Below are 26,396 nucleotides of genomic sequence, written 5' to 3'. Positions count from 1 at the left end.
ACTACCATGTCATCTAGGCGAAATTTTTGCTAAATTTAATTCAACATTAAAGAATTCGATTAAAAGAGGTGCGATATTGGCCCGGATGCAGGGCCCTTGACAGGTATAGCCCCAAGGTATTCCCACCCCATATGAATTAATTTTTTTTAGGTGAAAACAGTCTTGTATGCCTATTTTCCTTGGCAGTGGAATTAACAGCTGAGATACGTAAAACACAAACCCATCCAGTTAAGGGGCCCTCAGCCAGTAGCTGGAAAGTGCTCCCGTATTATTTTATTCTAAGTGAAATGAATCATTGCTATAATTTCTTTTGCAATGGAAGTAGTACTCAAGGAGGTATCAAAAACACCGAAACCAGTTATATAGCTGTACGGGGCCCCACGGAGTGTTCCTAAAGTGTCCCCACATGTAATTCCACTATCAAGATCTGCATCCCGATCTATTCATTCTGTCAGATCGGGAGAGAGCGGCAAAAGTGTACGGGGACCGGGAGCATCGTAGCAGCAGCGTTTGGGTGATGGGGTTGGATCTGGCAATTTTACAGATCGGGAAGAAATTTTGAACTGGTTCAAAATTTCTTCCTCATCTCCCCATCAAGATTGACCTATTTTGAATCGTAGCTCAAACGGGGAGAGAGCAGTGACAGTTTAAATAACGCGGGATGAGCGTAACAATTCCAGGTTTTTCTGACCGTAGTAACAGCGGCACAACAACGGGAAATATAGTCTAAACTAGACACCGACGACATGGTCCCGCTGCTGCGCCGCTTTCTTGATCAAAGCACGACCTTCCCGCTTTAACGACGCTCTCACTAAGTTCTCTACTCTCGTATAAAATCAAGGCCTGTTCCTACGACGCTTCATTCCTGCTTCGATAACGCTGTTGGCCGCTTTAGCTACGCTGTTCCTACGCTTTCCCAGACTCAATTATGCACGTCTTCCGCTCTCGCCGCTCTAAAATCGAACGTAGCCGATACGCTGGAAAATGTTTGCCAGAACAGCAAAACTGATGATGATGAGAAGGACGCGTTGTCGTTGTCGCGAAAATGAAGACGAAGGAGCGCATATTTAAGAAGAAGAGATGCACACAATAAAGAGAATAAAGCAAAACACTTTGGAGCTACTGTACGGGACCCCGTGCAGGATAAGATATCTGACTTTGGTATTTTGATATCCGATGGATACTACTTCCATTGCAAGAGAAATTAGCCGCGACCCTTTTCGGCTGAATGAAACCAATATGTGTGTGTGTGTGTGTGTGTGTGTGTGTGTGTGTGTGTGTGTGTGTAGGGGGCACTTTGGGGCTACTGTCTGGGGCCCCGTACAGGATAACATAACTGGCTTTAGTGCTTTGGATATCTCTGATGAGTACTATACTTCCGATTGCAAAGAAAGTAGCCGTGACCCTTTTCAGCTGAATAAAATCAATGTGTGTGTGTGTGTGGGGGGGGGGGGGGGGGGGGAGGGGGAGGGGGAGGGGGTAAGGGGACAATTTGGGGCTACTGTCTGGGGCTACTGTCTGGGGCCCCATGCAGGATAAAATAACTGGCTTTGGTATTTTGGATTTCTCTGATGGGTACTAATTCCATTGCAAAAGAAATTAGCCGTGACCCTTTTTCAGCTGAATGAAACTATTGTGTGAGTATGTGTGTTGGGGGGAGGGCACTTTGGGGCTACTGTCTGGGGCCCCGTACAGGACAAAATAACTGGCTTTGGTGTTTTGTATGTCTCTGATGGGTACTACTTCCATTGCAAATGGAATTAGCCGTTACTCTTATCAGCTGAATAAAGTCAATGTGTGTGTAAAAGAATCACTGCTATAATTTCTTTTGCAATGGAAGTAGTACTCAAGGAGGTATCAAAAACACCGAAACCAGTTAATATGTACGGGGCCCCACGGAGTGTTCCTAAAGTGTCCCCACATGTAATTCCACTATCAAGATCTGCATCCCGATCTATTCATTCTGTCAGATCGGGAGAGAGCGGCAAAAGTGTACGGGGACCGGGAGCATCGTAGCAGCAGCGTTTGGGTGATGGGGTTGGATCTGGCAATTTTACAGATCGGGAAGAAATTTTGAACTGGTTCAAAATTTCTTCCTCATCTGCCCATCAAGATTGACCTATTTTGAATCGTAGCTCAAACGGGGAGAGAGCAGTGACAGTTTAAATAATTTTTTCTGACCGTAGTAACAGCGGCACAAGAACGGGAAATATCGTCTAAACTAGACACCGACGACATGGTCCCGCTGCTGCGCCGCTTTCTTGATCAAAGCACGACCTTCCCGCTTTAACGACGCTCTCACTAAGTTCTCTACTCTCGTATAAAATCAAGGCCTGTTCCTACGACGCTTCATTCCTGCTTCGATAACGCTATTGGCCGCTTTAGCTACGCTGTTCCTACGCTTTCCCAGACTCAATTATGCACGTCTTCCGCTCTCGCCGCTCTAAAATCGAACGTAGCCGATATACGCTGGAAAATGTTTGCCAGAACAGCAAAACTGATGATGATGAGAAGGACGCGTTGTCGTTGTCGCGAAAATGAAGACGAAGGAGCGCATATTTAAGAAGAAGAGATGCACACAATAAAGAGAATAAAGCAAAACACTTTGGAGCTACTGTACGGGACCCCGTGCAGGATAAGATATCTGACTTTGGTATTTTGATATCCGATGGATACTACTTCCATTGCAAGAGAAATTAGCCGCGACCCTTTTCGGCTGAATGAAACCAATATGTGTGTGTGTGTGTGTGTGTGTGTGTGTGTGTGTGTGTGTGTGTGTGTGCGTAGGGGGCACTTTGGGGCTACTGTCTGGGGCCCCGTACAGGGTGAAATAACTGGCTTTAGTGCTTTGGATATCTCTGATGAGTACTACTTCCGATTGCAAAAGCAAGTAGCCGTGACCCTTTTCAGCTGAATAAAATCAATGTGTGTGTGTGTGGGGGGGGGGGGGGGGAGGGGGTGATAAGGGGGCAATTTGGGGCTACTGTCTGGGGCTACTGTCTGGGGCCCCATGCAGGATAAAATAACTGGCTTTGGTATTTTGGATTTCTCTTATGGGTACTAATTCCATTGCAAAAGAAATTAGCCGTGACCCTTTTTTAGGTGAATGAAACTATTGTGTGAGTATGTGTGTTGGGGGGGGGGGGGGGGGGCACTTTGGGGCTACTGTCTAGGGCCCCGTACAGGACAAAATAACTGGCTTTGGTGTTTTGTATGTCTCTGATGGGTACTACTTCCATTGCAAATGAAATTAGCCGTTACTCTTATCAGCTGAATAAAGTCAATGTGTGTGTGACTGTGTGTGTTTGTACGTAGGGCTTATAGGGGGTGGGGCACTTTGGGGCTCCTGCCTGGGGCCCCGTGCAGGATAAAATAGCTGGCTTTGGTGTTTTGGATATCTCTGATTGGTACTCCTTCCATTGCAAAAGAAATTAGCCCTGACTCTTTTTAATTGAATAAAATCAATGTTTGTGTGTGTTTATACGTAGGCCTATGGGGGGTGGGGCCCTTTGGGGCTACTGTCTAGGGCCCCGTACAGGATAAAATAGCTGGCATTGGTGTTTTGGATATCTCTGATGGGAACTACTTCCATTGCAAAAGAAATTAGCCGTGACCCTTTTCAGCTGAATAACACCATATTTCTGGGGCCCTTTGGGGCTACTGTCTGGGGCCCCGTACAGGATAAAATAGCTGGCATTGCTGTTTTCATGATAAGTACACCCAAAGGAACAATATCCACCAACTTTTGTCCGTGACCCCCTTCGGCTGAATAAATCCATTTTTCGGGGTCCCTTTTTGTGGTCCCTAGGCTTACGGTACAGGATGTGACTTGCCAGCAATTCATTTTATTGACCCTTGGCCACATCCTTACATGATGAGACCATCAAAAAGTGTGACCCTTTTCAGCTGAATAAATGCTCTGGGCCCCCGGTCTAATAGATCTAGCACATCCCGAGCTCAACGAAAATCTGCGTACGCGCGTACCGTAAAGATTCCGCACATACGTAGGATTATTAAAACACTCACGTATTCATTGAAATGGATCTAAAAACGTACAGTAACTGACTGCCCAATGTGAAGGTCGTGTAGCCGGCCTACCAATGCACTGTTTCAAGTCCTGTGTGTTAACGTGTAGGATTATGGAAACTTGTGAGAGTGTGGTGACTACAGTAGCTTGTTTTTACCTCTACGGCGAAGATCGGCTTTGTAAAGAATAGATCGCGAGTCTACATACATCAACATGTCGAAATTCTAGACTCTAATAGACGCTCTAATCTGCAGTACATGTTTACGGTAAGTACAATCGACTCGCTGAACGAATAGGCCTGTTACTGGTTAGCCTGACTTAGATCTCAAGTTACTGTCGTACTCGGTGCTATAGAATTAAACTCTTTATTTTCTGTATAGGCCTACTAAACTCTTAATTAGTATCTATTGACGATCTAGCTCTACATAGGCCTACGAACGTCAGAAATCATTGCATTTCCTCGCATATGGGTTCTTTGGCAAGATTTGCATTGCACACAAACGCGGTTCTTATGACAGTACCGTACTCGGTTACTTGCCCTTGCTGGCGATGGCTTGATTGGCGGGCGGGCGGGCCGAGGCGCCGGGCACGCAGGCTGGGATTGCTGTCTAGGGTGTTTGCGTGCAGCAGTCGCGTAAGCAGTGCGTGCCGATCGTGAATTTCATGTAAGGAAAAGATAATAATTACATGAAAGAAACGCAACAAAATGTTAGAGAAAGGTGAGCAGTTAACAGACAAACATTTGTGACAAGACCGCAGCTAGACTAGGAAAGTGTGACAGTCATCTTTCTTCAGTAAATTGCCTTACAATTGAGTCTACCTAGACTGTTTCTAAATTCTACTTAAAGTTGATATTTATCAACTGTTATTAGAGAAAGTTAATCATAGATTTGGAGCGGTTGAGAAAACTTATGTGTTGATTTTTTAGGAAGTTGGAGTTGATGTCAACTCTGGGTGTATTGATACGACGGACTTCAAGTGGATTTGGAAGTTAATCATAGATTAAGTGGACTTAGAGTTGATTTGAGAGGTTAATCATAGATTATTTTGACTTAACGTTAAATTTATCTTTTGATAAAACGGGGCCCGGGGGCTACTATAAGCAGTGATGGGAATCAGCCAGTACGTGTGTGTGTGTGGGTCTTGGTGTGCATTTATGAGTGTCATTTCATAGCTCCTTTGCTATGTCAGGAAATGCTTCCGTACACACATGCCCTTTCAAATTCATGCTGTCACACTAGCCTTTGTTCTTGTGTTCGCACAGGCGTGACAACCTTTTTGTTGAGAACGCAAGCAATTGCTTGTGCGGGACAAGCAAAAGGTATTTATAAGCACAAGCAAAAGTTTATGCATTTATGGATTTAAGCAGTTGCTTGAGCTAGACCCTTTGCTAGACGAGCTTGTGCTTTTGCTTAAAGCAATTGCTTACAAGCAATTGCTTGTTTTATGCGTTCGGCCCACTGTTTCCGCACACACACGCCCTTTCAAGTACATACTGTCACACTCGCCTTTGTTCTGGTGTTCAGGCGTGACGTCCCTTTTGTTGAAAACGCAAGCAATTGCTTGAGCGGGACAAGCAAAAGGTATACGCACAAGCAACTTAAAGGTTATGCATAATGGATTTAAGCAATTGCTTGAGTTAGACCTTTTGCTAGACGAGTTTGTGCTTTTGCTTGAAGCAATTGCTTGCAAGCAATTGCTTGTTTTATGCATTCGACCCAATCACACTATATGCAACTATATTCATAACAAGTAATCAAATCCTACTCTACTCATCTATTCATTTTAGCAAACAACACTTACATACAATTTACATAATTTTATGAAAAGATGAACATGAAATGACGATAAATGAAAAGACGTCTATGAATATTTCTGTAATTGTCACACTTCATTTCCACAATATTTCATATACATAGTACTCGACAATCAATATATTCTTATATGTGACCCGCTACAACAAAATGATCCTAAAGTCGGGCGAGGTCGATTATTTGAAAATTGCATGATATAATCCCCTAATCTTTCTGCTTTAAATTGATATATAAAACATTTTATAAAAATAATCGGCTGCGGAGATATCGATGTTTAAAAGAGAGCATGTCGAGACGTCTGGAAAATCACTGTTTCGAGAAAAGCGCCCTAAAAGTCTTCCTTTCGTCGCAATCGCGATCAAGGGACATGCAAGTCAGTTTTCACCTCTGGACAATAGAAGGTAAGCCCTAGCAACCCCCGAAGAGTTCATTCAAGCACATCAGCGTCGGCGGTCTCCTCACCAACCAATCAGTGACCAGGATGTGAGAAGCGGCTGAGCATAGCGCACCCCGCCCGCACGCACCAGTCGACTGGGCAGTGTGCGAGCTTCACGCTTCGGTTAGCAGCAAGCAGCAAACTGACCAATGAGATCACTCTGGTCGTTGTCAGGGGCGGAGCCTATCTGTGGCGCTCAATCCAAATTTTCGAACCAGCTTCTGCTTCGTTGAAACGCCAAAAAACATGGCTCAGAAAAACGCTATTTTTTAATCTTTCCTTTGATCATTTTGCTTCAAAATTTCGACAGATGATAGAAGACATGTTGGACTCCAATAATATATCAACATCAGAAAATGGTAAGTTTTGACAAATTTTAATGCTCTGACTTCAAACACGATTTTCACGGCTTCGACCGTGCGCGACTTTAGGACCTTTTTGTTGTAGCGGGTCACATATATATATATATTCGACAATCAATATATATTCTTATACAGTATATCGAAGAATGCAATGACTAACCTGTTTGGTGTCTTGTTTCCAAATCATGCGCTTTCCTCGCCAGGATAAAGCGTTTTTAGATCTATTGCCATTTTAGGTTTTTTTTTTTAATCACATATTCGACAATCAATATATATTCTTGAAATTTATTAAGTTGATATAAGAAATATCTTTGTGAATTTAGCCAGAAAATCAGACAGTGCTTATCAACAAAAAAAAAACCGCAACAAGATTTGATTTCAAATTTGTGAAGATTGCGTTAATTCTACACCAAAGTGAGTAGCAACCTCTTCAAACCACATATCTCATCTTTCCAATGATATCATATTTATTCATACGCGGTCATGGATGGCTGAGTAATCATTCTAAATGATGACAAAAAGATGTTGCAGGAAGCCGTCTGGTGGGAAGCTTTCGACCTTCGGTCTTCTTCAGCTTTATTATCTGTTTTAGAAATGAAATGTTTTGAGCATGAAGGACTGATGAACATGATACATTAAATACAATTTCAGCGTGAGTTGACAGCTTCATAGCATACTTGGCAACATATTTGGCAATTGCAAAACATTCAACAATGTATAACTGTACATAGATATATAATGGGTGTATTTAACATACAGACATATCATGTGATATATTGGGAGGGAAGGTGTGTGTGCGCGGTGGTGCATGTCAGGCAGGAATAGGGTAGGGTCCGATGGTATAAGGAATTAGGTCCAGTGTTCATACAAGTGTGTCAGTGGAGGATTGTTCAAAATACAATGAGCATTCTCGTGGTCATTGCCGGTCTTTAACTCCTACACTCTCATCCCGCTACAAGACAGTCACAAGACACCCAAGAAACGCACACACGTCTGCTTTAATAGCAGCTAACTATTACTAAGTTTAGTTATAATATTTGTCTGATATCTTTTATTGTATGATATGTCTGTATGTTACATACACCCATTATATATCTATATACATTGTGGAATGTTTTGCAATTGCCAAATATGTAGCCAAGTATGCTATGAAGCTGTCAACTCACGCTGAAATTGTATTTAATTTATTATATTCATCACTCCATCATGCTCAAAACATCTATTTCATTTCATAAACAGACAATAAAGCTGAAGAAGACCGAAGGTCGAAAGCTTCCCACCAGCCACCAGCCGGCTTCCTGCAACATCTTTTGCTATCATTTAGTGTCTCGACTATATATATATATATATATATATATATATATATATATATATATATGTGTGTGTAATCATTTCAATTTATTTTCATACTTCTCACATATATCACAATAAAGTATATAAATACGAAAATTATACAAAACAAAATTTAGATGAGACTTCATCGGAATGTACAGAAGTTTGACCTTGACAACACAAGGTCTGTATGCATGCCAATTAAACTGTGGTCATAATGCGGAAAAAAAAAATATGATGGGGCCTGCGTAAAAGCATTAGCTTGCACAGCCGGAGGTCCCGTGAGTAATCCGATGAGGGGAAGTTTAAAATGCGGATTTTTTTTTTAAGACCAACTATAACTGCGGAAACCGATTGAAACAAACAAAACAAAAAAATCAAATTAAATATATTATGTCACTAAATAGAAATACAAACAGGTCACATGTTGCAGCAGTATAACCTACTACTTAGTTAGGACATTGGTAGAGCAACAACCGGGATTGCAGAGATTCAAGGGGTGTGTTGCAGAGTATAGAAAATAGCGTAACTGTATGACATAAATACATAAGTAGAAGGTGGAATAATGATGAGATTTGTCGTGAATGTAAACTGTAGCCATGTTCAGACGTATTTCTAGTCGGAGTAAAAGTTATTGATGCGGCAATTGAAATTCAAATTTATACTTATCTTACCACGACCCTGTGTCCACACGACTGTCGTGGGAAGAAACTCCGACCAATTTACTATGGCCTTCGCGGGGATCACCGTGGAGGGTCGGTGTAACTTCCGGAAGTGGTAGCGCCGCGCACGTCGACCATACGATTGTGTTTTACCAGCGGCATTTGTCTTCTCCATATTGTTGATGAGAATTTCTGAGCGCTATAATATTCCATAGTTTCTTCGTCGCGATCGGCTAGGTTAGAATGTTAGGTCAGCTAAAAATAAGGGACATTTCCTTTCTGGCTGCTACCTTCCATAGCATATCTGTTAAACCTATGTATGTATGTGTTATTCTCAATCTATTTCTCTTGTATTTTTTTCTTTTTCTCTGTATTATTGATATGTTTGTAATCGTATCCGAATATTGATGTATGTATTGTTTTTTAATATGTTCCTTGCTTTGGTGAAATAAAGAAACTTGAAACTTGAAAAAAATTCAAAAAAAAAAGGAAAAAAAAAGAAAAAGAAAAAAAGAATTGTACTGCACGCGCACGTGTACTCGCATAATGTCAACATTGCAATTTGACTCCGGAAGTTTTACCTAGGTCGTAAGGTATGTAAGTTCATAGATAATCCGAGGGTTTGTCCACACGGGCAATTTACTCCGACCGGCTAGTCGTGGTAGCGAGATACTCCTGAGAAAACTCAGGAGTATCTTGGTCGGAGGAAGAGGTCGTGGTAAGTTCCTCCGAGCGGAGGAGGTTACCACGACCTTGTTTAGACTGGCACTACTCCGACCTTTCCTCCGAAGTTACTCCGACCAAGCTTCCTCCGACCCTTCCTCCGAAGTTACTCCGACCAAAACTGCCCTCGTCTGAACACAGCTAATACCGTGTACTAGGGAAATAAAGCTCAGGAGTAACATTCCAGGATGGGTCCTAAAACCAAGCATTCTGTGTGACCATAGTAATCGACAGCTGTCACGCGCGAGAATTTCGATAACCGAGTGGAACAATAGGTGCATGAAGAGCGCAACAGGCAGGCTGATCAAAAATAGTGTTCATGGTTAGGATCCCGCCGGACTACTAATAAGGGATAGACAAGGGGTAACATAAGCCATGTTCAGACGTATTTCTAGTCGGAGTAAAAATTTATGGCACGGCAATTAAAATTCAAATTAATGCATATCTTACCACGACCCGTGTGTCCACACGACAGTCGTGGGAAGAAACTCCGATCAAGTTATGTGCGAGGGTCGGTGTACCTTCCGGAAGTGGTAGCGCCGCGCTCGTCGACCATGCGATTGTTTTTTATGCCTCCGCCACGAAGTGGTGCCGGAGGCATTATGTTTTCGGGTTGTCCGTCCGTCCGTCCGTCCGTCCGTCCGTCCGTCCGTCCGTCCTTCCGTCCGTCCGTCCGTCCGTCCTTCCGTCCGTCCGTCCTTCCGTCCGTCCGTAATGAATTTTGTGGACAAGGTAACTATCAAAACCTGTTGAGGTATCCTGATGAAACTTGGCATGTATGTGTATTAGGGGGTGAAGTTGTGCCTATCAACTTTTGGGTGCACGTGCTCAAGGTCAAAGGTCAAAAGGTCAAGGTCAAATACATAAAATTTCACTATTTCCACCATATCTATGCAATGCCAGAAGATATTTTCTTGAAACTAAGTGTATACATGTATTACCCAATTTAGATTCTCTGGTGAAAGTTTGGGTCATGAGGTCAAAGGTCAAAGGTCAAAAGGTCGAGTAAAACTTTTAAAACTTCTTTTTTTTCTCTGTAAATTGGAAAATTGTTCAAGGTATCTTCATAGTATATACATGTACTGACTGGCAGTGATTATCTAGAGAATGTAGGGTTCATGGGGTCAAAGGTCAGGGGTCAAAGGTCGGGGGTCAAAGGTCAAGTGCAACACTTCAAAATTTTACTATTTCCCTCATGTTCATGCAATGCCAGCAGGATTATTATTTTTTTTTACACTTGGTGTATGCATGTGTAACCGAATAGAAATTCTCTGGAGAGTTTTTGTTTTTGTTTTTCTTTTTTTTGCCTCAAAGGTCAAAAGGTCAAAGATCAAGTGAAAGTGCTGAACTAACTTTTCCTCCATATCTCAGAAGTGGCTCAATTTATTGTGAAACATATTTATGCATGTACTACCTGAAAGTGATTACTAGTATCTTATGAATTTTAGGGTCAAAGGCCACATGAACATGGTAACAATTTACTATTCAGTACAGAAATTGCACTTTTTCTCCATACCGGTACCATGAAAATTACTCAATGCATAAATGTATAAATGGGTCAAAGTCACGTTAAAGTCCTTAAATCCCCAAATACATGCTCTCCTATTCATCCAATCAAACCAAGGTCAAAGAAGGTGAAAATTCTACACATTTGTGACAAGCTTGTCATTTCAATATTTTGCCAGTTTTGTGAAAATGTAATCACACATTGTCCACATGTACTATCTAGACCTATTAGGAAAATCATGCATTATGGCGGAGGCATACCAGTTGCATTTGTCTTCTCCATTCTTGTTGACGGACATTTCTGCATAAGCGGTAGCTTCTTCGTCGCGATCGACTAGGTTACAATTGCACTACACGGGCACGTGTAGTCGCAAAATGTCAACATTGCGATTTGGCCCAAGAAGTTTTACCTAGGTTGTACGGCATGTAAGTTCATAGATACTCCGAGGGCTTGTGCGCACGGGCAATTTACTCCGACCGGCTAGTCGTGGTAGCGAGATGCTCCTGAGAAAACTCACGTTCGGAGGAAGAGGTCGTGGTAAGTTCCTCCGATCGGAGGAAGTTACCACGACCTTGTTCAGACGGGCACTACTCCGACCTATCCTCCGAAGTTACTCCGACCAAGCTTCCTCCGACCCTTCCTCCGAAGTTACTCCGACCAAAACTGCCTCCGTCTGAACACAGCTATAAAGAGCAACAAGAACTATACACTATGCATGCCGTACAATGTAGCTGCTAAGAAGATATTTCTTCAGTTTTCGTTTGAATGAGGTTACAGTGGTACACCTTACAAGTTCCGTAGGGAGTTCGTTCCAATATTTGGGCCCAGTGAACAAAATTGTTTTTTTTTCGCGAATTTATCAGGTACGTGGAAGGTGATATGCGTAACGTTGACGAGTTGGATAATCATGGACTGTATAATTTCTTGTAAACATTTGGGAAAATACGTCGGGTAATTAGCCAGTTGAAAATGGAAACATAAACAGGCCAACGTTGTAATAAAATAACTCAGGAATTTTCAAAATTTTGTTACTAACAAAAAGTTCATTCGTGTGGGATAGATATCCAGTGTGGTTAACAATTCTAACAGCGCGTTTTTGTACAAAAAATAACGAATCGATAAAGTTCTTAGAAGCATTTCCCCACGCCAGAATCCCATAGTTGAGATAGAGAGATATCAAAGTTGAATATATGCTCTGTAGAATATTACATGGAAAATAATAGCTAAGTTTCTTAAGAACCCCGGTATTTCTAGCAATAATTCTGCTTGCATAATAACATGGGTTCTCCAAGATAAATCGCTATCGATATAAAGACCCAAAAATTTTGTACCGTTGACCTGTGACAGATCAGTGTTGTTTATCTTGACAGAGAGAGGTATAGTAACACAGGTGGCGAATTACTGAATAACATATACTGAGTTTTATCAATGTTTAAGGATAATTTGTTCACAAAAATCCAAGACTGAACAGAAACAAGTTCTTTATTTATTATGTTTATAAACGCATCAGGATTTTGATGAGAGAAGAACAAATTTGTATCATCTGCAAATCAAACGAAGGAAAGAATCTTAGAGTGATTCTGGATATCGTTAATATATAACATAAAGAAAAGTGGGCCTAACAAGGAATCCTGTGGAACATCACAAGAAATCAGTTTTGGTTGGGAGTCGTGACCGTGGATACTTACAAATTGTTTTCTATTTGTTAAATAATCAGTGAACCATTCTAGCGCCCTTCCCCGAATTCCGTAATGATTTAACTTATAAAGTAAAATGTCATGGTCTATTGTATCAAACGCCTTGGAGAAGTCAAGGAAAACACCGACAGTGTGAGAAACATCACCTATAGCATGAGCTATTTTATCAATAAACTTGAGTAATGCGTGAGTTGTACTATGTTTTTTCCGAAATCCAAATTGAGATTCAGTAAATATTTTTGCCTGAAGAAAAAAATTAAGGGTGCGTTTATACACAAGTCTTTCGAGTATCTTTGAAAAAAGATGGGAACAACTCTGGCTACTTTCATTTTTTTGAGGAACTTTGCCAGTAGATAAAGATTGATTGAAAATATAAGTAAGAGGCGAAATTATTTCATGAATCACATATTTTACCAAGAAGTTTGTGATTCCATCATATCCCGAACTTTTTTTATATTCAACTTATCAACAATCTTTATTTCATCTTCGACAATCGGGACAAAAAAAAAAAAAGGATTCCATATTCCCACCACCCAGGAAAGAGTGAAATTCCCGCTGCGCTTCAGGAATTTTATCAGCCAGATTTGGCCCAATGTTTACAAAAAAAAAAATCATTAAAAACTTCAGCTATATCTATGGGGTCATCAATACGAACATCATTCTCTTGAATATAACTAGGCGCGTTATTATCATTATTACGTTTCAACGCTCGGTTTATCACCCTCCACGTACCCTTCACATCAAATTTACATTTGTCGAATTGATTCATAAAATACATCCGTTTGGCTGACCGTAATGCAGAAGTGAGGATATTACGATACTGAGTGTATAACCGGGGGGCCAAAAGCTAAAAACAGAGGTCGAGTTGCACTCTCTCTACAAGCTAAGTAGACCATGCTTATTTTCAAGTTTTTATTGTAACAAACAACATTCCACTGGTCTACCTCAAAAAAATTGTTGCGAAAGCCTCCAAATCCAAGATGGCGTCCAAGATGGCTGCCATATTTACTGCATTTGTTATTTAAATGATAGCATTCGATAGAAACATCAGATTTTGACAAATGTGATGTCATATGAAAGAAAATAAAATTTTCTACAAGTTGATACCATTTTTGTGGGTTATTGTGATAACTGGATTGAGATTTTAAGGAAAAAACACTCATTTTTTGATATTTTTCTGAAAAAAGGAAAATCATGAAAATGCATGATTCAGCATAAATCAAAGAAAGACTGAAGGATTATCTTGAAACGTTTCAAAAATTTTGTTTGACATATAATTAATATCTGGAGAAAATTAGGGGTCAGTACCATTTTCGGTTCAGGAGTTATGTCTCAGACTTGAAAACTCACTAGGCCCTATGTAAAAATGGCCACTTTAGTTGTGACCAAGACCTTGTTGGTCGTAAAAAAGTCTGCGCGCGCCAAGACTACTACACGCACCACTGGCACTGGCGCTTGTAGCAGTGCCAGTGGTGCGTGTAGTATTCTTGACAAATGCAGACTTTTTCTTTGACAAACAAGGGTTTGTGCCTGCAAACTAACTTTTCATACCAAGTGGTAGCTCAGGTGATACTGATCGCAATTGTTTCAAAGTAGATTGTTCTGAAGCAGATGAGATGAAACAAACAAAAAAATCAAATAGAGGTAGTAGCTTGAAACTTGGCACCAATCATGTTATAGATAGTTTAAGACAGAATTTAGATCAACCGCTCAAAAAAAAAAAAAAAAATCAAGATGACAGCCATCAAAGTTGACATAGTGTATTGCGCCAAATTAAATGTATTATTTCGTTTTTGATACAAATTTGTCTGTTGTGCTATCTTAAACCGTCTTAAGTTTTTATGGGCGCATTTTTTAAACCAGTGATATTCTACTCTCCGAAAAAGAAAAAACAAATCGAGTGGAAGTTTTTACTTTTGATGTAAGGAGTGAATAACAGAAAACGGTGAATTTAGAGTGAAATTGGAGTGACTTTTGAATGAAAATTTTCATTTTCACTCATTTTAGAGTGACCTTGGGCAGAGCTCCACACTAACTTTTATTTTTGGTGGCCCAAAGGCAAATATCCGACCTTTTTTGGTGGCCCGATCAGGCCACCAAATTCTTCATTTCTGACATTTTGGTGGCCCGACGTGCGTTTTTTTGTGGTCCTGGGCCACCGGTCCACCGTTAGTGTCGAGCCCTGCCTTAGGGATCACTCGTCACTCTTCGAGTGATCCCCGAGGTCACTCTAAAATGAATGAAAATGAACATTTGCACTCGAGTGATCCTGATATCTAATGTAGGAAAGCATCTACCAATGGCATAAGTTCAGATCAATTGTGACACTATTACCCACATGAAATCAGCCTAAAAACAATGTAAGAAAAATCTGATAACGGAAAATACAGTTTCAGCATGCTTACTTGTAAATGTGAATATACAGCACGAATAATCAATTTGGACAATTTTATTCGAACAATGTACTGAAAAATAATTTCGCACAACACATTTAAGAGCAAAGTTGAGAAATTGCCGCCATGTTGGATTTTTTTTTTTTTTTTTGGGGGGGGGGTTCGGATCAGAAGGGCTTTCAAGGACATCTACGGATCAGACATTACTACAATTGTCATATACCATCATCATTCACGTTTCTACAACAGCAGAGTAACATACAAGTAAAAAAGCATATATTTGATACAGAAGCATTTCTTTTTCAAACACTGGAATGAGCTCCACCCCCCCCCCCCAAAAAAAAAGACCCTCAATATGGTTTGCACTAGTACAATATCGTTCGGATGTATAGAAACATGTTATAGACAGCAATATAAGAAGATTAAAAAAACATCAAATTATAAGTTATAAGTTGAGATAACTTTGACGCAACACGCTAAAGGTATTGTTTACCATTGGGAGAGATATCACAGTCGATTTATATGTGCAGGTTAGTTGTATTACAAAACATTCTACCATGTAAAAAATATAATAAAGCCTAAAACATACGGAGATCTATATCACCATTTCTTTTCAAGAAACCATAACCATGATAACTGTTGACATAAAAAAAAACATTCTTATCAAATCTATAGTATATCTAACAATATTTAGCGTTAATTATACTGATTTAAGTTTGTACATTAATCCCTAACTCACAGTTTAGAACTAGTTTGAGGAATTTAAGTAAAGCTGGGTTTTTGTTTTACGTGCACTAATGGTAAACAATGCCTTCAACGACAACCTCGATTAATTACCGCCATCTTGAATTTTGTGTGGATACTATTTTCATCGCTAAATATTACACATTGGCAAAATTTGTGCCAAATTTTAAGCTCCCATCTCTTTTTGGAAAATACTTTCTGTTCAATCTTATCTGCCTCAGAACAATCTACTATGATGAAATGCTACAGTAATAGCGACCAGCGTCACCTACCACTTGGCATGAAAAGTTAGTTTGCAGGTACTTGCAAGTCACTAGACCATTACAATATTACATGTGACCATGTAAACACATTGTAAGCAAAATTTATAATGCATAAATATAATTTTTTCAAGTTTTAGATGTTAATTTGTCAACAGTGTATGATATTGCCTGTAATTCCAGAAATATGAATTATGTCTCAATCTCAGTAAATCTCAATCTCAATCGCAGGTTTCAAAATAATTCTTCAGTTCTTCTTTGATAAATACTAAATCATGCATTTTTACATTTCTTCCTTTTTTCAAAACAATGTAAAAATATGGATCCCCCCCCCAAAAAAAAGAGAAGCAAACAATCCCCCCAATTTATCACAATACACAGCTAAAGTGGTATCAACTTTTAGAAAGTTTTACTCTCCTTCATATGACATCAAATTTGTTGCAATCCAATGTCTCTATCAAATGTTATGTTTGAAATGTTAATTTCAATAGAATGGCGGCCCTGTTGGACCGGCGCATCTGTACTTTGCAACAAATCTACTGAGGTGTACTTACGGAACATTGCTTAGTATGCTTAATATTATGTATGGTCTTGTTTACAGAGAGAGTGGAACTCGAAAAGTAAGCACGATCTTGGATTTGACCCTCTGTGACGTCTTTGGGAACAGATGCGTGTAAATAACATATTATGTAAAATGGGATTTCAAGTTTGAGACATTATAACTCCTGAACCAAATACAATATTGACCTCTAATTTTCTCCAAATATTGATTATATGGGAAAGATGTTAATTTCTGCATGGTTTTCATAAACATTTTTAATTTTATTTTTTTAAACTTTTTAGATAAATATTCATGGTGCATTCTGAAAAATGTCTCCATAAAAAACCTAAGATGGTTTGAAATGGCATTAAAATGTTCAGAATATATAAAAACCATATGAATAGACAGCAAAACAGACAAAATTGTATCAAAATCGAAATGATACATTTACTTTGGCGCAATACACTATGTCAGCTTTCATGGCCTGCAATCTTGGATTTTTTGAGTGATTGATCCAAATTTTGTTTTAAACTTTCTATAGCAAGGTTGTTTCAAGCTTCTACCTCTATTTGAAAGATATTTTTTGCTTCATCTCATCTGCTTCAGAACAATCTACTTTGAAATAATAGCAATCAGCGTCACCTGAGCTACCACTTGGTATGAAAAGTTAGTTTGCAGACACAAACCCTTGTTTGTCAAAGAAAAAGTCTGCGTTTGCCAAGACTACTACACGCACCACTGGCACTGCTACAAGCGCCAGTGCCAGTGGTGCGTGTAGTAGTCTTGGCGCGCGCAGGCTTTTTTTACGACCAACAAGGTCTTGTCACAACTAAAGTGGCCACTTTTACATAGTGAGTTTTCAAGTTTGAGACATTATAACTCCTGAACCGAAAACGGTACTGACCCCTAATTTTCTTCAAATATTAATTATATATCAAACACAATTTTTGAAACGTTTCAAGATAATCCTTCAGTCTTTCTTTGATTTATGTTGAATCAAGCATTTTCATGATTTTCCTTTTTTTCAGAAAAATATCAAAAAATGAGTGTTTTTTCCTTAAAATCTCAATCCAGTTATCACAATAACCCACAAAAAGGGTATCAATTTGTAGAAAATTGTATTCTCTTTCACATGACATCAAATTTGTTTAAGTCTGATTTTTCAATCAAATTCTATCTTTCAAATAACAAATTCAGTAAATATGGCGGCCATCTTGGACGCCATCTTGGATTTGGAGGCTTTTGCAACAAATTTTTTGAGGTAGACCAGTGGAATGTTGTTTGTTACAATAAAAACTTGAAAATAAGCATGGTCTACTTAGTTTGTAGAGAGAGTGCAACTCACTCGTTAAGTAAGCGACTTTTTGGGGTTTGGCCCTCCGGTTGGTATCTGGACTTATTTGTAACTGTTGGTACTTTGCGATATTTATAATAAAGTTTATTTTTCTTATTAATTGATTTTAAAAGTGATTTTGTAACCCATGGCTGCCGGGGTACTTTTTTATGATTTGAATTATAGAATTTACGACAAGGGATAGCAATATTAAGCTGAGTTATCAAAATATCGATAAAAATATCAAATCAAACATATCAATCTTTCTTTAAAACTATTCATGTTTAAGTCTTGACATAACACGAAAACCGAAAACCACACTGTCAGCAAGAGGGTGGATACTACCAATAAGTGCATAGACAGGAAAATGATTAGAGATATCCGTAACAACAATGCCAGATGAAATATCAGAAAATGACTTGTTAACAAATATATTATCTATTAAAGTAGAAGATAGGTCGGTGATTCTTGTAGGTCTTCTTATGAGAGGAATAAAAGACTTAGACAACAGTTGATTAAGAAACTCTTGACAATTGTGATTATCATAATTTAAAAGATGTAAATTAAAATCACCCATAAGAAAACATGATTTATTCTTGAAATACTTATTCGACAAAATACCGTGGAGTAATTCACCAAATTCAGTAAAATTAGAGTTTGGTGGCCTATAAATTTCTCCAACAATTACATTTCCTTTATTTGGTGCTTGTATCTCAATGAAAATACTTTCAAAAAATTCTGTCATAAAACTGAACTCTTGTAATAACCGATGATTTAAATTTTCTGTTACATAAAAACCAACTCCACTTCCTGTCTTGCACATCTATTGTTGTAATCAGTTTGAATCTATCAATATGAAACAAAAAGGAGGTGACATCTCCTGTAACCATGTTTCACTGAGGCCGATGACACCATGTGTGAATCGTAATTCATCAATGAATAAGCGAAATTGATCAAAATGTTGGTTTAAGCTCCTAATATTAAAATGAGAAACAAAGATTTGATTTGGGTCCGAATTGGATAATGAAATGACATCTTTTTCTAAGCAGTAACTTGTAGAAAACATGTGAGGTGGAATATCATTAGGATCAAAATCAAATTAATTTTCAAAATTATCACCGTTCTCGTTGTTTGTAATGGTTAAAGAACTTTCACCTTCCAATGACTGAACATCTACAAAAGCATTACTCATATTCATTGTGATAAAACTCAAAGCAATTCATCCTATTTTCGTTGGGAAATGTAACAGAATGCAGAGCAATGTTGGACAAGCCACATTGCCGTTGACCTGGACACAAAATGGTAGAAGACACGTAAACATGTTTGTCTTTGAGACATAAGCTGTGTTTAGACGGAGGCAGTTTTGGTCGGAGTAACTTCGGAGGAAGGGTCGGAGGAAGCTTGGTCGGAGTAACTTCGGAGGATAGGTCGGAGTAGTGCCCGTCTGAACAAGGTCGTGGTAACTTCCTTCGATCAGAGGAACTTCCCACGACCTCTTCCTCCGAACGAGATACTCCTGAATTTTCTCAGGAGTATCTCGCTACCACGACAAGCCGGTCGGAGTAAATTGCCCGTGCGGACAAGCCCTCGGAGTATCTATGAACTTACATACCTTACGACCTAGGGAAAACTTCCTGGGTCAAATCGCAATGTTGACATTTTGCGAGTACACGTGCGCGTGTAGCGCAATTCTAACCTAATCGATCGCGACGAAGAAGCTACCACTCATGCCAAAATGTTCAACAATAAGAATGGAGAAGGGAGGGCGCTCTTCACGGACCATGCCGAAGACGTAGATTTTGTTCGATCTCAATTTGGCCAAAATTCACATGTATTAACAAAGGGATAAAACCTGGACTTAGCATATACTGGATTGTGATATTTCATAGACAGTTTTGAGCAAGGACGGATCAACCACAGAAGTCTAGCATGTCAGTAAGTACTCCAACAAAGTCGACTAGTTCGCCCGTTCCTAAAAGACATAAGCTGAGTGACACTCCCCGGGCTGGACCCGGCCGAGAATTTCGCAAACCAGAGAACTACTTTTGTATGAAGTAATCTGTTTTTGTTTTTTGTTTTTTGGTTTTGTTTTTTTGTTTTTTTTTCATATATCAGTTTAGTTTATACAAGAAATGATGTAGTTATGCAGATGATATATTATTGATGTTGTAGCGTAGATGATTAGAGAGTATGATTTTTTTATTTTTTTTATTTAGTAATTAAAGTAAAAATTTAGGAGTAAGTTGAGAAACTCAAATGAAAATCCTAAACTACAGTCCCTACATTGTAGTCAGCGGACAAGAACATTCCTTAAAAGAGATCTGAGTATTTCAGATGATAATTACCATAAATCTTGAACTCTAGAGGTTTGGTGATAGCCATTTTCATTAAGCTTTATAATGTACTAGTATATTCAATGATTATTACCTATAGTCTCTTTTATTAATCATAGTAGCTACTAAATGTACATGTTTATTATTATTATTCTTCCCTACAAATGAGGTGACTGATGATAGACATTTCCATTTTAAGTTTTATCTATAGGTGACTCTGGCAAGATGAACTCTTGCTATGATCACTTACACATTTTTCCACTGTGTGAGTGTTGACAAATTGCACGTTAGTATGTTGTTGTTGGTTTACAAGTTGTATAGTTTCATTATTAGTTCATCATTTTTTAAATTATTATTATTATTATTATTATTATTATTATTATTATTATTATTATTATTTTAATCCATGTTTGAAAGAAGGCTAGAATTTTTTTTTTTTTTGGATGTCACAATTCAAAACTTATACATGTGAAATTTGGCCGAATGCTGCGCATTTTGCATTTGGTTTTTGCACATTTGTCCAGGGCTGTGTTGTGATTTGAAGCCCTGGATTTTGCATTTTTGTGCACCTGCGCCCTTGTTTGCTTGCTTTCTAATCTTTTTTTTTCTCTCTCTCTTTCTCTCTTTCTTTCTTTTTTTTTGATATTATTATTATTTCAGCCATGCTATTCCTTTTAATCCTGATTGCAGCCTCCAATGTTTCATTATATGAGAAGTATTGAAAGTGACATAATATTTCTTCAAGGAACTCATTCTTCTAAATCTGATGAAAATTTTTGGAAACAACAATGGGGTGAAAAAGCATGGTTCTCGAGCCACACATCAAATAGTAGAGGAGTAGCCATTTTAATTCGAAACAGAGTGTCGTTAGTTGTTAACTCTACTTATATTGATCCTAACGGTAGATACCTAATCGTGTCTGCTATCATTAATGATGTACCTGTCATTTTAGTAAATCTGTATGGTCCAAATAGTGATGATCAAAATTTTTTTCTTGAAGTTTTTAGTAAAATGGATAAATTCGATTATACCTCTATTTTATGTGCCGGGGTTTTTAATTCAGTTCTGGGGCCCTTGGATTATAAGGGGGGTAGGGAAACACACTCAAATGTCAAAGCAAGAGAAATATTAATAACACTAATGGAAGAATTTAATCTTTGTGACATTTGGCGCAGTATTCATCCAAACCTAAAGCAATATACAAGACATCAAAAAAACCCTAAAGTACTGTCCAGGATTGATTTTATTTTAGTGTCAGATAATTTTGTTACAAATTGTTTGCAATCAAAAATAATCCCAGGAATTCAATCGGACCATTCCCCTGTTACACTGCATTTTAAAGGAGCCCAACCACTAAGGGGTCCAGGATTTTGGAAATTAAATTGTAAATATTTACATGATGATGCAAATTTTAGTAGAATGGTTAAGGACAAAATAGAAGAATTTAAATTAATTCATTCTAATAGCAATTGTAATCCGAATGTATTATGGGACTCTCTAAAGTGCACTATTACTGGTACATGTATAGAATACTGTACACGTAAAAAGAAGGAAAAGGACTTTGCAAAAAAAAACACCTTTTAGCAGAAATAGAAGATGTGGAGAAAAAATTAAGTACTGATTTAAATAACAATGATCTTATTAATGAAAAAGAATCTTTGATACATGCTTTGAATGATATCTTAGAAGTTGAAGCCAAAGGTTTAATTGTCCGTTCACGACTACGATGGGCTGAAGATGGGGAAAAAAGCTCCAAATATTTTTGTAACTTAGAAAAAAGAAGTGGAGAGAAAAAAAGTATTTTTAAAATAAAGAATAATGATGATGATATAATTGTTAATCAACACACTATAATAGAACAAATTAATTTATTTTATCAAACCCTGTACAAAAAACAGTGTGATCAGGAGAGTAATAGAATAGAACATTTTTTAGACTCTGTTGAATTCCCCCAGCTGTGTGACGCCGATAAGGTCTTACTTGATAAACCCATCTCTAAAAAGGAATTATTTGATACAATTGTTTCAATGAAACACAATAAATCACCAGGTTTAGATGGATTACCAGTAGAATTTTATATTGTGTTTTGGAAAGATATTTCTGATATGCTTGTTAACACATTTAATTTTTCTTAACAAAATGGACGAATGTCCAGCTCACAAAGAAATGGTGTTATTACCTTGATACCGAAAAAAGACAGGGATGCCTCCTATTTGAAAAATTACAGACCAATATCTCTCTTAACAGTAGATTATAAAATCTTAGCCAAAACTTTAGCAAACCGCCTCAAAAAATATCTTTCAGACTTGATTCACCCAGACCAATCTGGTTTTTTGAAAGGAAGGCATATTGGAAATAATATCCGACTAATTATTGATATTATTGAATATACAGAATTGAATCAAATTCCTGGTGGAATCCTTCTCCTTGACATCCAAAAAGCCTTTGACAGTGTTTCCCATAATTTCCTTTTTTATGTACTTAGAAAATTTAATTTCAGTGATGGTTTCATTGATTGGATAAAGGTTTTTTATTCAGATAGAAAAAGTTATGTTTCAAACTATGGACATTTGACCAAACCAATTGATATGGAAAGAGGTATTTTCCAAGGGTGTCCCATATCCCCATATTTATTTTTGTTAGTTATTGAATGTATGGCTCTTGCTATTCGTCAGAACCCCAATATCAAAGGTATCCCAGTTTTAGAAAACGAACTGAAAATATCTTTGTTAGCAGATGACTCTACTTGTTTTATTGATGGCTCAGATAACTCCTTTAGAGCATTATTCGACACTATTACTGTATTTTCTGAGTGCTCTGGCTGTAAACTTAATATTTCTAAATCCGAAGCAATATGGATTGGCTCTATGAAAGGTTCTCAAAGATTTCCATTTTCTGAGAAAGGACTTAAGTGGAATAAATTTACTTTTAAAACTTTAGGCATTCATTTTTCTTTAAATTCAGACCAGTTATATGAACTTAACCATAAGACAAAACTCAAATCCATTGAAAATACTTTAAATTGTTGGCGCGCAAGAAATTTATCTCTGGTTGGGAAGATCTGTGTCATAAAGACCCTATTGCTGCCACAAATTCTTTATTTTTTTCAGTGCTGTGTACTAGACTTCCTAAGAAATTTTTTAAACAGCAGAATACAACACTGTACAAATTTGTGTGGAATGGTGGCAGTGATAGGGTCAAAAGACAACTGGTGTGTAATGACTACTCTTTAGCAGGTTTGAAAATGATTGATCCATACACATACTCAGTTGCTCAAAAAATGTCATGGGTCAAAATGCTTCTTGATGACAACTTTCAAAGCATGTGGAAGTCAATTGAATTGTCAAGTTTAAATAATTTTTCTACTATAAAAGATATATTATGGAAATCACATGCTCCGACAAATGCCTTAAGCAAATTGAGATCAACTCAGTTAGCTGAATCTCTTCAAACATGGTATATATTTGGAGAAAATTTTGTTGAAAACGAGTTTGATACAGTTTTCTCTGCACTTGGTTCTTGTCAGTGCATATGGTTTAATACACATATTTCCTCTAAGTCTAAGCAGTATTTTTTTGTATGAAGAGTGGTTAGACAAAGGAATTGTATATATTAGTGATTTACTTAATCCTCCCCACCCTGGTTACAAATTATTTGAAGAACTTATTCTTGATTATGATATTAGTAAAAAAGACAGGCGCAAATACAATTTCCTATTGAGAAATATACCAGATGATTGGCTAGTCACATCCGACTTAACCCCTGACAATATATTTGACGACGCTAAAAGCAAGCTTTTGAAAACTCCCAAAATTCCGACATATGCATATGATATTATGTTAGAATCATGTACTCCAGAACGACACATTTCATTTTGGAATACCCTCCATGAACATGATGGAGTTGATTGGAAAAAGACTCATATAAATAACTTTAAATGCACAATAAGTACTCGAATGCGTTCTTTTTATTTCAAGTTATTTCATAGAGCCATTGCCTTGAATGATTTTCTGTATAAAATTAAAAGAAAGGACTCCCCAAACTGTTCATTTTGTAACACTGACCCTGAAACCTATGTACATCTTTTTGTTGAATGTCCTCTAGTTAAACCCATCTGGAATGAAACTATAAACATCATTATTCAGAAAACTAAAAAACCGCTAAATGTTTCAATTTTTGAAAAAATGTTCGGTTTTCAATATGATAAATTTATTACTTATTTGTTTCTTTTACTTAAATATATTTATGTATGTAAATTTCAAAATAAACCATTAAGTTTTGAAGGATATAAATGCTTTGTTATGACCAATAAAGAACTTGAAATTTTGTATCGCAAAGAAAAATAATAAACTCCCTATTCATTTTCGGAAATGGAGATTTGTTTTTTGAATACATGTATAATGATAATCGTTACGCTGTTCAATTTGTTATTTATTTGAATTGATGTACCAAGGGACACCACGCGTGGGGGTGTATGGGCTGAGATTTCTTTCAAGTGATATGGGTTCTGTTTTGTTCTTTCAGTTACACATTTGTATATCCAAATGTATTAGAATTAATCATGTTTTGAATATAATTGTTCAGTTCTGTGATAAAATGTGCATAGAAATCAGTCCCGTGCCCTCCTGTTGGTGTTGTTTAATGGTTCTCTTGGCATTTTATAATTATTTCCTCTTATCAGTTGTACGTAACACAAATTTATAATCCATGTTATTTTTGTGTTATCTACTTTTATTTTTTTTTTAAGAATGTATATCGTATCATATTTGTTATACATTGTACATAGATAATATCTTGTATGAGACAAAGTGGCTGCTTTTAAATCACATCTAGAACCATTTGCTATTGCTTGAGTAGTGCTGTTTTTTTTTTGTTTTTTTTTGTTTTTTTTTCTTTCTTTCCCGATGATTGTTCTTATTCATATGTTCATGTATGTATTGATTTGTTTTTTATTCCAATAAAACACAGAAAAAAAAAGAATGGAGAAGACAAATGCCACTGGTAAAAACCAATCGCATGGTCGACGTGCGCGGCGCTACCACTTCCGGAAGTTACACCGACCCTCGCACATAAATTGGTCGGAGTTTCTTCCCACGACTGTCGTGTGGACACAAGGGTCGTGGTAAGGTATGCATTAATTTGAATTTAAATGCCGAGCCATTAATGTTTACTCCGACTAGAAATACGTCTGAACATGGCTATAGTTTACATGCACCTGGACAGTTGATGCCGACATTGGAAAAACATGTTTATGCAAGAAGGAGGAAAAATACACCAGCGTGAATGCATGGAATTCGGAAATGCGAATAACGAGTGAACAATTGAGAAGTACTGGGGCACTGCAAATGCGAATGGAATGTGACACTAAGTGGGATAACGCATGAAACAATTTTCCAGAGGTAAATATGAGAACATAGGGATGCATAGGTTCAACTTGTGCGGATGACACTTCAGTACGTTCAATTAAAAATTTCAAACATGTGACCTTCCTTAAGAGCACACGTGCACATTAAATTTGGCGTTGCCAATGAATACAAAGATGAAACATTTAAACATCAATGCAGAGACAAACGAAAAAATAAGCATGTACAACACTAGCTCTACCTTAGAGCACATCACTAATGATGATAAAGTAACAAAAAATATCAAACTACATATTTCATTCGAATCATAAGATATCGACAGCCAACCCACCCTCATCTCCCTCGTGCGATTTACAATCGCAGAATCAAGCTTTAATCCATGGTATGAAATAAATTATTAAAATCTAATTATCACAGTTTATGATAAAGTTCATTATGTAGTACAAAGCGGCATAAAAAAGAAATATTACAACCCCCTCCAAAAGAGGGCCTCATTACATTATACCTTGTGCATTTCACATAAATTTAAAACATGGAGAGAATATACTCCGGTAGCCGTGGAAGAAAAAAATGCACTCAATTCTTGCATTCTCCCTACTTAAGCACTATAGATCAGAACACAGCTGAGAGAGAGAGAGAGAGAGAGAGGGAGAGACAATAAAAAAGGCAGCACCAAATCTATCAGGATATTATAAAAAAAAACCAAATATATGATTTTTCCTATTGAGACGTTTATAAACCTAAATATACTGCTTTAGAGAGAGAAAGAGAAGTGAAGGCAAGTCTTTTATTACACCTTTGGGCTATTTATCTTCCCATAAAGAGAAATGCCACCGTATACAAACAAAAAGTGACTGGTCATCAATCTT

The 26,396-nt window shown here is 37.7% G+C and overlaps 1 pseudogene; it reads left to right on the top strand.

Moving 5' to 3' along the window:
- Positions 1 to 22,752: 22,752 nt before the first annotated feature.
- LOC139740406 (uncharacterized) lies at positions 22,753 to 24,553 on the top strand (annotated as a pseudogene).
- Positions 24,554 to 26,396: the final 1,843 nt, after the last annotated feature.

This window comes from Diadema antillarum, unplaced genomic scaffold, assembly GCF_040938485.1.
Source record: "Diadema antillarum isolate AM-2024a unplaced genomic scaffold, OU_Dant_1.0 seq00000853_RagTag, whole genome shotgun sequence".
NCBI lineage: Eukaryota > Metazoa > Echinodermata > Echinoidea > Diadematoida > Diadematidae > Diadema > Diadema antillarum.
The sequence above is the reverse complement of the archived record's forward strand: the minus strand, read 5'-3'. Positions and strand labels throughout refer to the sequence as shown.